Genomic DNA, 13,049 nt, shown 5'->3' on the forward strand with positions numbered 1-13,049 from the left:
CCGCAAAGAGTCAGACACAACTGAGCGACTAACCCACACACACACACATATAGGGAAAAGAGAAAGAAAGCTATGATAGGCAAAGGCAAGAGCAGGAGGAAAGGCACAGAAGTGTGAAAGTCAAGACATATCAGGGAAACAAATATTGGTTTGATGGAGCTGACACTTGGAGTATAAGGGAGGACAGGTGGGAGAAGAACCTGGAAAAGATGAGTTGGAACTGGAGTGTAACTGTCTGGGTGTAATTCTCCTCTTTCTGAAATCTAAGACTTTGGATTTTTCTTGGGATACTTACTACACCTCTCTTGTATCCTAGTTACTTGGGTTTTTATTTTTTCTCCCCAACTAGATCCCAAGTTCCTTGAGGAGACAGTCCAAGTTTAGTTCAACTGTGTAGTATCTATACCACCTAACTGTGTGCCCTGTCCTTAGTAGGTGCTAATAAAATTAGATTTGCCTGTAGAACGTGTCACAGAGGTGCAGTTTGTATTCCCTCTCATGAACATCTGGAGCCCTAAGATAATGTAGAGAGGTGTTGACCTCCAGGTAAATGAAAGCATCAGGAAGAGAAGCACATAACTCATCGTTCTCAAGCTCCCTTTGTGTCTGGCTTTGGTGACCAGATATGGTCATGCCCTGCCATCTTTGACACATGCCCTCCATTGACCTTCGACCACACCATGATGGTATCTTTTAAAGAGAGGTAGTGCACCTTGCCCATATCAGTTTAATATTCCACTCACACTGTCCTCTGTTCAGCTTCTCTGCCTGCTTGCAGAGATAGGCTTCACCCTTCCACCACCTGTTCGTCAGGTCACTGGATTTGTAGTGGACATAATGGTTTAGATGGGAACTTGTCAATGGTAGGTGAGGAGCTCCTCAAGGAGATTTTTTTTTCCAGGATTGGGCTGATGTACACTGTCTGAGGGGATCTCCACTATGCCTATTGATGATTTTTTTTTCCCCTTCACCTCCCAAGAGAAATGTTCTATTGCTCACCACTTTGCTATTGCTCACAAGGGAAGGTTGAATGTGGAGACAGGGCCACTTCTGTTCCTGACAACCTCATTATGTGGTTATCAGGAGCAGACACTGCCCAGGTTGTCACGACAACCAGCAATGATTCAAAGCTTCCCTAAAAGGTCTGTATCTCTGGAAAATAATCATCCTTTTGCTCTCAGTAGATGCTGAACTGAGCAGCCAATCACAGGTGAGTTGAGAAAGCATGACATCATAGTCTTCATCGTCCACATAGTCCAGCCAGTCCACACACACACACACACACACACACACACACACACACACACAAATTAAGGTTTGGTTTTCTGTTTCTCCCCTTGGTCCTTTGTCCCCTATATTTTGTCCTCCACTTTCTCATTCTCTCTCTTTCCCCCTAGCAAAATGGAAAGAGCAATGAAAGCAACTTTTCGGACTCAGTTTACTCTGCCATTTGACTTAGGTTTGGATAGCGGTGTGGGGAAGGAATGTATAATGTGATCCACTTAGGAACAAAATCAAACACAGCATCAGCTCAATTAAATCATGTCGTTTGATATGTAGGACCATGGTAGTGGGGCTAATTAAAACCAAGTCAGAGGAGAGGAACTTCCTAATTTTCATATTAATTCATCCACATTCACTTGCATTTGTTTTCTGCTTTTCCTTCACTAACTCCCTGGTAGAGGAGAGGAGGGCAGAGGCTGTGGGCTTCTGAAACTTGTAGATTGTACAGGGCAGGTCTTTAACAGACACTAACTATAGCAAGGGAAGGTGAGGAGAAATACCCCCAAGTCCCAAGGTCCCGCCATACAGGGAGTGTATGTAAATCGGGTCTCATTAAGTCTATTCAGGAGGCATGTAGCTCTAAAACCTGTTAAAACCACTCCTGTTCCATTAGCCATTGGATTTCCCTAGTGGCTCAGTGGTAAAGAACTCGCCTGCCAATGCAGGAGACGCGGGTTCGATCCCTGGGTTGGGAAGATCCCCTGGAGGAGGGCATGGCAACCCTCTCCAGTATTCTTGTTTGAAGAATTCCATGGACAGAACAGCCTGGCAGGCTACAGTCCATGGGTTCACAAAAGAGTCGGACACCACTTAGTGAGTAAAAAGCAATGCCAACTCCATACCAGAGTCCAAGGAAATAGTCAGGACAAGTTTCACAATGGAGAAATCTCAAGCTGAGGGAAATTTGTCTTTCCCAAGGTATCCTGGCCATAGGTTAGACTAGAATCTGGGTCTCTTGATGCCCTGTTGAGAACTTTTAAGACCCACGCGAATGGTGTTTTCCTAGCCATGAGCTTCCCTCTTTCCCCAGCCTCTGGTTTTAAGCAATGTCGAATGAGACCTCTGCTCAACAGGCTACCCAGCACATTTCCTCCTACAGGACAGCTGGATCACCTCATGATTAGAGTGGAAGGCGGGAAAGTTGGGAAGGAGCCCAGTAGGGCCTGACTACAGTGATGGCAATTCGTTAGAATGAACAGGCCCAGATGAAAGAAGAGTGGGCAGCAAGCTCCCAGACAATGCCTTGTGCACTAGCTGCCAAGCCAGGTTCTTTTGTATTCAGAGCAGTAGGTTTTTGTGTTTTTTTTTTTCCAAGTGTAGCTGCTATAGCAAAAACTGTGAAGACCAAGTGCCACAGAGACCTAGAGTTGACCACCAGGAATAATTTCTGGCTTTCGGACTTGAGGCAGGGGTGGAGAGGAAGCCAGAAAATCCAGGCTGCTTTTGTTCAGTGGGTTGTACATTTCTGCCCAGCCTCCAGTGCCTGCCCAGGTATGGCTCAGCTTAGCCTGGAACATCAGAGCCTTTATTGCCAGGCCTGAACCATTGACCTGGCATTCAGATACCTTTAGGATAGTAGGGGTGCTTTTGTTTCTTTTGTTTTTTTCTTAATTCAAACTAAGCTATATTTCTCCCTTTTAATGTTTCTTACATACAAAATACTGTGTATTGTAAAAAATGCAGAAGCATATAAAGAAAACACCATTTCCCCACAACATACACACACACACACACACACCCATGTGTTTTCCTTCCCACCTTTTTATTTCCCAGAGTTAACTCTATTAGCAGTTTGGTGTGTATGTGCTCAGTTGTTTCAGTCGAGTCCAACTCTTTGTGACTCTATGGACTGCAGCCCACCAGGCTCTTCTGTCATGGAATTCTCCAGGCAAGAATACTGGAGTGGGTTGCCATGCCCTCCTCTAGAGGATCTTCCCAACCCAAGGATCGAACCCGCATCTCTTGCATCTCCTGCATTGGCAGGCAGGCATCTCGACCTGCGAGTGGATTCTTTACTGCTGAGCCACCAGGGAAGCTTGGTTTGGTGTGTATAATTCCAACTGCACACACTGTTTTAAACAAAAATAAAATAATAGTACAAGTTCTACAACTTTTTTTTTACTCAATAATGTGTATTTTTACTTCCATACAGAGGTATCAACTTGATTCTTTTTTGCTGATATATAATATTCCACAACATATATATACTGTGATTTCTTTAACAGTTCCCTTATAAGGATCATTTAGGTTGTCCTTTATGTAAAATTTTTTTCATTCTCTCATAAGACTCAGCATTGAACATACTTGAATGCATTTTGGCATGTTTTTATGAGTATATCTATGGGCAAATTCCTTGAGTTGAAATTGCTTGATCAAGTAGCTCATGCAGTAAAATTTTCCTAAGTATTGCCAACTTCCCCTCCAAAAGGCTGTGCCATTTGACACTGCCATCAGTGGTATATGAGAGTGAGCAATGTTCCCTTTGGGCTTCCCTGGTGGCTCAGTGGTAAAGAAGCTGCCTGACAATGCAGGAGACCCAGGTTCAATCCCTGCATTGGGAAGATCCCCTGGAGAAGGAAATGGCAATTCACTCCAGGATTCTTGCCTGGGAAATCCCATGGACAGAGGAGCCTGGTGGACTACATACAGTTTATGGGGTTGTGAAAGAGTCAGACATGACTTAGTGACTAAACAACAACAACAATAATGTTCCCTTTAGTTGGGATTTCGCTGAGACAGTTTGAAGATACTCAGTTTATGTCTGTTGCTACAAGCCCTATCCCAGAGCCTCTCACTTCTCATGCAAGTCAAAGGGCTGGGAACCAAAGGAAAAATACAATTGAAGTTGCCATGTAGGGTGGTAGAAAGAACAGAACTGACAGTGGGAAACCTGGTTTCTAGGACCATCTCTCTGAGGCATTGAACAGAGAGATTGATCTTACTTTCAACCCTTGGATCACCATTCACTCATCTGTGAAATGCAGGTCATAATAATTGCCACAGTACACTGTTGTCGTGAGGATGCACACGAGGAGATATGAAAGTGGTATGTAACCTAGGAGGCAGGATGCACATGCCAAGAGGTTATTATGGTAATGTTGTTGTATCCTTAAATCAATGAGCTTGGGGGAAGGGAGCAGGGGGGGAGTGGGAGTTGATGAACACATGAAATCTTCTAAGACACTTCAGTTTCCCTGCAAGGTTCCAGGCAGTTATCCTATATTCCTGGAGAACGAACCCCAACAGCAGTGAAGACTGCTTTATGGTATCAAGATTGATATAGGAAAAAAAAAGAATGATATTGGTTATCACCCTTTCACCGCAAGACTGAAATCTTTCGTGTTGATTCTGGCTTCTAAGTCCAGTCCTTTTTCTATGACACTACTATGTTTTAATTCGTCAAGCACCTAATAGGATTTTGGCCCTGTGCTAGTTTCTGTAATCACCAAAGAGAGAAGAAACACATGCATGAAACATTTAAATAACCATGTGTGGTAATGGCATAAATAGCTCTGAGTTATAGCTGAGGTATATGGGAGGATTAGGGTGAAATCAAATACCTTTTAATTACAGTTTAAATCAATAGCCTAGAAGACCCAAGTTAAATCATTAGCCAGGAAAATCCAGTAATATCTTTTTATTATTTAAATGTGTTCTTATTGTTTAAAATAACGGAAAGAAGTGCATTTTACAAATCAGAGATTTAGTAAATGACATTCATTTATATCAGTGATATTTAGATTACTTTTACCATGATATAAAAACCAAAATCAAGGTGATGGGCTCCTCTTTTTTAACCCCAAAGTTAATTAAAAAGATATCTGTGAGATCATTGGAAGCAGAACCATCCTGATTTAAACCTATTAATCAAGGATTTCAGGAGAAGGGTAATGGGAGTTTTTGCATTAGAAGACAATAACCACACTGAAAACAAAAGCTATTTTAAAATGCCTGATTAAAGAAAATCAAGCTGATATACTCAGATTTTTTTTCAGCCAATATATATTTTAACAAAATCAGTAATACCACACATCATATTAGAAAAAGCATGGGCTTTGTACTCAGATCTATACATAAATGTCAGATCGATACATAAATGCCAGCTCTGCAAAATTCATGTAATACTCATGTATGCATAAATATATTTTTTAATTAAGAAAAATAAAAAGTAAAATGCAAAGTGATCCTTAATGTTGAGGAGTATGTGGTTTAGTTAGTCTTTGCCTCCTTCTTTCCTGCTCTGTCATAGACTTGAAGGGTCAATGTTATTCTCTTTTCAATTCCCAGTATCATCACAATTTAAAAGGAATTAGTCCATGGGGTGGGAGGTGGGAGGGAGGGAGGTTTAAGAGGGAAGGGACATGTGTGTACCTATGGCTGATTCATGTTGATGTTTGGCAAAAACCAACCTAACATTGTAAAGCAATTACCCTCCAATTAAAAGTAAAAGGAAGTTAATACCCACCAATAAAATAAAATAAAATGAATTAATCCAAAGAGTCATCTCAGTCTCCAAGTTCCTCAGATGTTGTCTCTGGTGAGTATAGGGACCTGGTGTGTGACTTTTCCTAAAAGGACCCTTGCAGATATATTAGTTCATTCTTGACTTTGAAGCTTCTTTTGTTAACTTCATGCCGAAATGATTGCTGGATGTTACGTGCGTGTTGAGAAAACTGCATAAAAGTGCACTGGGGAGGATTAGACCCATCTTGACCATTTAAGTATGTGAAGACACACATCTTTATAAAAAGAAGCTTGAAAGTGAAGAGGAAAAATCACACATAATTCTACTTCTTTAACCCAACTATTATAATTTGATGTTCATCTCTGATTTTTTTTTGCTGGCATATTTTGCATCATTATAATTTGAATGTACTTATTATTTTGCACTTTTGGCCATTTTTTGATGACAGCTTACTAGCTTCTTGCTAGGCTTTACTCTAATTTACATAACCTAGCCAAATTACTCTAATTGACATAATCTAATGTACATAATCTAGGAAGGATAGATTTTGGAGTAACAAAACCTGATATTTGAAGTTAGATTTTAGAAGGCTTTTGACATCGGCAAAATTTTGAACTTTTTCTTAAAGACAAGCGATGCCGTGAAGTGTTTCAGTGAAAGGATGGACAGAGACAGCCACATCTTAACGATTGTTAGTATAATCACACACACACACACACACACACACACACACACGGGATTCCAGTCCTTGGGGTCTCAAAGAGTGCAACACAACTGAAGCGACTTAGCACAGCACAGCACATATTCAGTTCAGTTCAGTCGCTCAGTCGTGTCCGACTCTTTGCGACCCCATGAATCCCAGCACTCCAGGCCTCCCTGTCCATCACCAACTCGCGGAGTTCACTCAGACTCACCTCCATCGAGTCAGTGATGCCATCCAGCCATCTCATCCTCTGTCGTCCCCTTCTCCTCCTGCCACCAATCCCTCCCAGCATCAGAGTCTTATACACCTATATATTTGAAGTGGATTAATAGTTCTCTTTTTGTATAATGCTTTAAGAAAAAACCACGTGTGTTTCATGTGTAGAAGGGTGTTTTTCCTATCTAGATGGTCACCTCTTTGCACCCCACTGCCATATCTGCCTCTCAGTTTACTGTGGATTCAGGAGACTCCATCAGGGTAACCTGCTTGCCTGACAGGTGGTGTCCCAAATCCATAGCATTTCCCCCCAGTAAAGAGTGATTGTGTAGCTGCACAGACTTCCTCCCTGAAAATGTACCTGAAATGCCAGTCTTCTTGCGGGCAGCAGCTGAAGAAGCTACACTCAATAACCGCCCTCGTCTACCTCCGTCAGGTGCACCTCCTTCTCTAGGGCCCCACCTCTGTCTAGACAACCCTGACAGTGTAGAAGTTTCCATCTCCTTTTCCTTTCCCTCTCCCTGTTCCCTCCCCTTCATTTTTTTTTTTCCTCCCAGGCGCTTCCTGCCTGGAAACAAAAGATTGGTCCCCAGTAGCCCACTCAGGGTGATTTTAGTTTTCTGCTCCCTCTCTGATTGGCCTCCGCGCGGTGCAGAGCCCGGGTGACGTCATAGCGGAGCAGGGCGAGGGAGCGGTTGCCTAGCTAGGCTCGACCGCGGACTGGCAGCTGTGGGCAGCGGACAGTCTGGGGTCTCGCGCGGGGGGCTCCAGCTTTCCCCTGCCCGGAACGAGTGTGCAGGAGCGGGAGGAGAGCCGGGGGAGGGTGGTGGGGAGCGGGCCGAGCCCGGGCTGCGGCTGCGGCCGCGGGGCTGCGGCGCCCCAGCCCCGCCAGCCAGCCCCAGCGCTCGGAGGGAGAGGCAAGGTCTGGACGGGGTGGCTGGACCAGTGGCAGGTAAATCCCACGATGGATGGCACCCGGCTCGCTCTGGGGAAGGGGGTGGCGTCTGGGCTCTGCTTTTAGGCGGCCGGGCCGATTTTCTACCTGCTCGGACCCTCCTCCCGCTGTCGCGGAGCCCTGGCCTCGAGTCCCCTACGTTGCCTCCCCCGGAGCCCTGACACCCGGCGCGCACTGTGCACGATCTCGGCTCGCGATCGCGGACAAGTGGGTGTGTCGGGGCCGTTCCCGGAGGCCCAGGGCTCCTTCACTGGGTCTTGTCCTAGACTCGCTTGCTGGGGCCTGGGCCGCTTGAGGCAAAATCCGCCCCCAGAGCTACGTCAGGGTGTAGGTCTTAGACCATCTTCCCGCCTCCCTCCCCAGACACTGGAGCAGCGACAGCAGCGCTACCGCCCCACCACCACCACCCCCCAAGGGGAGGGGGTGTGGCCGCGGCCCGGCAAGTCCGGGGGAGGAGGAACAGCCAGACAGAAGCACAGAGAAAAAGTGACGATTTTCTTAAATGGACGCCTTTCCCCCTTTCTTTTTCTTCCTCCCCCACCCCTTTTTTGGTGGGGTGGAGGAAGGCAATCAGAGCAGACCTCCTTTCTTCTCCTGTGGTGACTGGAATGATGCAATAATGTCTCTAGAAAGCCCAGGGTCCCTCAGTTGGCCTCTGTCTTTGTCTGGAGAGCAGGGTCACCAGGTCCACTGCCCCGTTCCCAGTCCCCCTCAGCTTGCCGGGCCCTTGCCCTCAGTTTGCGAACTGGCTTTGCCAAGATACCTGCCATACTTCGGGAGGGGGGAACTTGGACCTTTCTGATTCTTGCTCTGGTAGGCTCTCCTTCCCCAGGTGGTGGTGGAGGGATGGGGTGGGGGAGCTGAGGGAGGGCGGTGCCTGAAGGGAGGGAGCCAGAGGCCCCACTTGTTTTGTTTTGTTTTTTGGTCCCACCTTCCAGAATCTAGTGCCAGACTCTGGAGTTGAGGGTTCTGGGCTGTGGTCTGTAGAAGCCAAGGAGAGAAGGGTGAGTGGCTTGGCTTTGGGAAGTATGAAGGGGGCGGCTGCAGTGCTATTTTTAAAAACTGGTTTTCAGCAGGGAAGCCTTTAGCCATGTTAGTCTTGCTCCCCCCATGGTTTTGCAGACTCAAATCCAGGCCAACTGTATGGCTGGCTGAGGTGTTGGAACAGACGGAGGTCCATTCCTGTTGGTGACAACACTGTGGCCCTGCTCTGGGATGACCGAGGTATAAAGGTCAGTGCGGTTTTCACTGGGCCATCTGCAAAGTTATAATTGGGCAGGTCTGTGATTTGGTTTTTGAGGCCTCTCAAGACACCTCTGGGCAAAGGGGCTTAATATGGTAATAGATGATTAACAGGCCCAGGCTTGGATAAAGTCATGTCAGCCTCTGTTTCTCGATACAGATATCATACCCTCCTCCCCCATGAAAGAGGCAAAATAGCCAGGGACTGGGATATATGTGGGTAAAAGCTGACAGCTGCGAGATCTCGATGGCAGGAGGACCTTGGGATGTCAAAGAGCAGGCCCTCCAAGCCTCCAGGCAGGCAAGTGCACCTTGTAGGAGAGACCTAACAGAAAAAGGGGGTTCATCTGTGATAGGGGTACAGGCATGGGGCCACAACATCCTAAGGACGTTCCAAGTAGCTGACTAGCTGACCATTCCCACAGGTAGCAGATGTTTTAGAGTTGTAGGTGGAAATGGAGTATAGAGCAAGCCAGCTTGCTGAGGTCTTTGAGGGGAGGGGAGCAGATAGACTTGAGGAGAGAGGGAATTGAGGAATAACTGCAGGGCTTGGGAGGTGCTACTCCCATCAGAGACTGTTATTACGAGGTCAGAGGCTGAGCTACTGTGAAGTCAAAGTGAGTAGCCAAGGCCAAAAAAAAAAAAAATCAGGTCTAGAAATCAGATAGAGTAGGTGGGTAAGGTCAGTGGAGTAGGTAGGAATAAAACCATACAGAGAAAGAAGAAAAAGGCAGCGTTTTCCCAGGAGCCCAAAGGCTCTGATTTCCCTGGTGAACTAGAGGAAATTTTGCTGCTAAGGCACCTGTGGCTTAGCCCAGACTTAGGGGGACAATTTCTGCGTAGCTGGGGAATCAAAAGCATTCCTACCCAGGTAAGCTGCCTTCAGGAGCTGGTAGCTTTGGTCGAGGGAAGAAGAAATTTGATGATGAGCAGGGTACCCTCTACAACTGGCACTTCCTCCAGGGTAAGGAGAAGGGAGTCGGGGGCCGGGGCTCCAGAAGGGACTGAGGGAGCTTTAACATGGCCCAGAAGGTAGGTTGACTGGTTGTACATGGGGTGGGCCAGGGCTGGGCCTGGGGCCCATGCTCAGGGGATGGGGGTATGTATCCGCCCATGCTCAAAAAGAAAGCCCTCCTTCCCAGGGGCCCATGGGACCCTGTGCAGGCCAGGGATGGTGAAAACGACTGCCCTAGAAGGTAAGTGAAGCTGCTGAGGCATCTAGAGTTCAGCTTAAGCTCCCCTGTTGTTCCCGCCAACCTCACCACCTGCTGGAGGCCAGGTGGTTGCCTCTACAGGGACTGGGGTTGGAGGGGAGGGCGGAACTCCGCTGCCAGCTCTGCACTAGGCACTACTCGGCTTCTCCAGCAGGGGGCGGGCAAGGGCAAGCCTTCAGGCACCAGGGACCCAAGTCCTCCATTTCAGGTGTGAAGCCTGAGCCTCGGATCAAGTGACAGGCTGGCATACATTTCAAGTCTGCTTTAGGGGTACCAGATGAACCTTCGGGTCTAGCAGTTTGTTTCCATTTCCTCTAAGAATGTGTTGCTTCCTCTCGTGCCCCGCTTCCTTGGGAAGGTATTTGCATTTACCTCCATGGGCTTCCCTTGTGGCTCATCTGGTAAAGAATCCTCCTGCAATGTGGGAGACTTGGGTTTGATCCCTGGGTTGGGAAGATTCCCCTGAAGAAGGGAAAGGCTAACCACCTCTGTATTCTGGGCTGGAGAATTCCATGGACTGTATAGTCCATGGGATTGCAGAGTCAGACACGACAAAGGGACTTTCACTTTCCACGATGATTACTGGAGTCACTAATATAGCCTAACCCGGAGTTTAATTGGAAATGTTAATCAATGCAATGGATCCATGTCTGGTTTGCACAGTTGGTCAGTTATCTGCAGGTTGGGGCGATCTGCACGGCACCCAGGGGTGATGCGAGGAAGGGCAAGATGGCAGAGCCACAACTGGCTATGCTGGCAGGAAGCTTAATGAAGGAAGCAGAGCTTGAAGGCTGGAAAGAAAGGAACAGGTTCCTGGTGGGGAATAGAAACCAGGATAAGGCCTGGGTGCCTGATCACTGAAGTGAAATAGGACAATCCTGGAGACCACACAGTGGAGATGGAGGCCAGGGTTTTGCCTTGGGGTGGGAGGATCCTGGATTTGGAGAAGGAAGGGGTTTTTTTGGTGGTTGTTTTGTTTTCTGTCCATGCCATGTGGCATGTGGGATCTTAGTTTCCCGACCAGAGATTGAACTTGTGCCTCTGCACTGGAAGGCGAAGTCATAACCACTAGACCACCATGAAAGTCCAAAGAAGGAAGTTTTAAAGGGAAAAATAGCTGGAGTGGAACCAACCATGGGAGTCCAAAAGTCAGTGTTCTGATCTGAGTGTTTCTTCCCCTTCTCTGGGCTTCAAGTTTCCTTGTCTTTCAAATGACTGGGGTGAACTAGGTGGTTCCTAAGATAGTAGTAACATTTTAGGAAGTGGGTCCATTTGTTCTTGGTAATGAAAAAAGTTTCACTCAAGGAGAGCCCCTTCCCCTCAATTTACACCTTTTAAATCATACTTTGGGGCATTCCTCTAATTTAGAGGAAGACAGTACAAAACAAGCCCACAACCACTACACACATTTCATCTCTCTCAGCAGTGTGGCCTTACTTTTATTTAAAATGAATGGGAAGGGCGTGGGATGGGGGAAGATGCCCACGTGTAGAATCTCCCCCTGTAACCAAGACCCTGATGGCTCAGATGGTAAAGAATGTGCCTGCAATGCAGGAGACTGTGTCTGATCCTGGGTCAGTAAGATCCCCTGGAGAAGGAAATGGCTACCTACTCCAATATTTTTGCCTGGAGAATCCCATGGACAGAGGAGCCTGGTGGGCTACAGTCCATGGGTTTGCAAAGAGCTGGACACAACTGAGCGACTAACACTTTGTACTTTTCACTTCAACCAAGCCCCTAATGGGGAATCTCACCCAGATCTTATACCCTGGGGTGGAGGCAGATACCCAATAGTCACCCTGACTCAAGTCATTCTGAGAACAGAAGGGCTTGGGGTGAATGTGAAGGAAGGGCCTGGCTTAGGGTCTGTATCTTTTTCCTTCTGTCTTCCTCCATCCTGCTCTCTCTCTGAGCCAGGTGGACTTTTTGGATTTCTATACTTTTAAGAGACATTGCCCCTAACAATCAGCACAATTGCACCCTCTAGTGACCTCAATGGGAATGCCTTTGACAGAGCTCCCCTTATACCTGGGGTGTCAGTGTTTAACCTGCTCTGCAACTGTTAACTCCCTGTGGAGAAGGGGTCCAGTACTTCCAACAGCCCAGAGAAAAAATTCTGGTGGCTGCAGCTTCCTGCAGGCCCATCTGGGGTTGGGAGTTAAGAGAGGAAGCCATCCCACCCCCAGTGCCCAATTTACTTCTTTGGGCCTGAAAAAGGATCTGGAACATTCCCAGCTATCTTCAGTGCTTGACCAGGCACCTACCATGGGAGGGGGCTGCTCTGTAGTAGAGAGAGTGGTTGTTCACAGATTCCCTACCCCACCAAAGAGGTGTCAACCCTAATCCCCAGACAGATGCTGGCAGGAAGGTGGCAGCAAGGCTGGGGTCTTGGTAAGCACACGAGGGCTCCACTGATCTCTACCTCTGCCTCCAGTAGGAGTCTGAGCCACAGGTGCACACACAAGCAGCATAAACACACAAGAAGATACACACACTGTGGCAAAGACATATGATACACACTATAGATTAGACCCAGGCACCCCACAGCACAGAATAGATGGAATACGCATGCAACACAGTGCAGGCCCAGGGCACATACACAATACGGTGCTGACCTGATATACATATGCAAGACGATATAAACACAACTACACACCACACACAGGACATGGTAGAGGCACACAAATATGTGGTACTGGATGCAGTTCAGACATACCCGACCCCATTTGTGTGCACACACAGGACACCCCCACTCCCGACTTGCAACACTGACCTCCGGACGGGTGGGAGGAGTGTGGCCACTAGGTGGAGCTCTGTGTCCTGCTCTTGCTGTTGCTTCTGCCCTGGCTCCCGCTGTGCAGTCAGCTCAAAGCAGGCTGCCCGGGAGTTAACAAGCAGCTAAAGGGAAGTGGAGGTCTGCCTAAGGAAAGCTCTTGATCCGGCACACAAACCTGGAGTTGCTTGGTTAGT

At 47.4% G+C, this 13,049-nt stretch overlaps 1 protein-coding gene across 6 annotated transcripts in view; it reads left to right on the plus strand.

The window, feature by feature from the left end:
- Nucleotides 1-7,380: 7,380 nt before the first annotated feature.
- Nucleotides 7,381-13,049, plus strand: part of PAK3 (p21 (RAC1) activated kinase 3) — a 128,631-nt gene continuing 122,962 nt past the window's right edge. For 2 of the 6 annotated variants that reach the window (XM_040265090.1, XM_040265094.1), the window contains exons 1-3: nucleotides 7,381-7,620; nucleotides 8,562-8,627; nucleotides 8,746-8,855. The gene's annotated coding sequence lies outside the window, so the exon portion shown is untranslated. Of the gene's footprint in view, nucleotides 7,621-8,519; nucleotides 8,628-8,745; nucleotides 8,856-13,049 lie in introns of those variants that run through there. The other 4 variants (XM_040265093.1, XM_040265095.1, XM_040265092.1 and 1 more) reach the window with 3 other exon arrangements.

The sequence above is a fragment of the Oryx dammah genome, unplaced genomic scaffold, assembly GCF_014754425.2.
Source record: "Oryx dammah isolate SB20612 unplaced genomic scaffold, SCBI_Odam_1.1 HiC_scaffold_23, whole genome shotgun sequence".
Taxonomy (NCBI): domain Eukaryota; kingdom Metazoa; phylum Chordata; class Mammalia; order Artiodactyla; family Bovidae; genus Oryx; species Oryx dammah.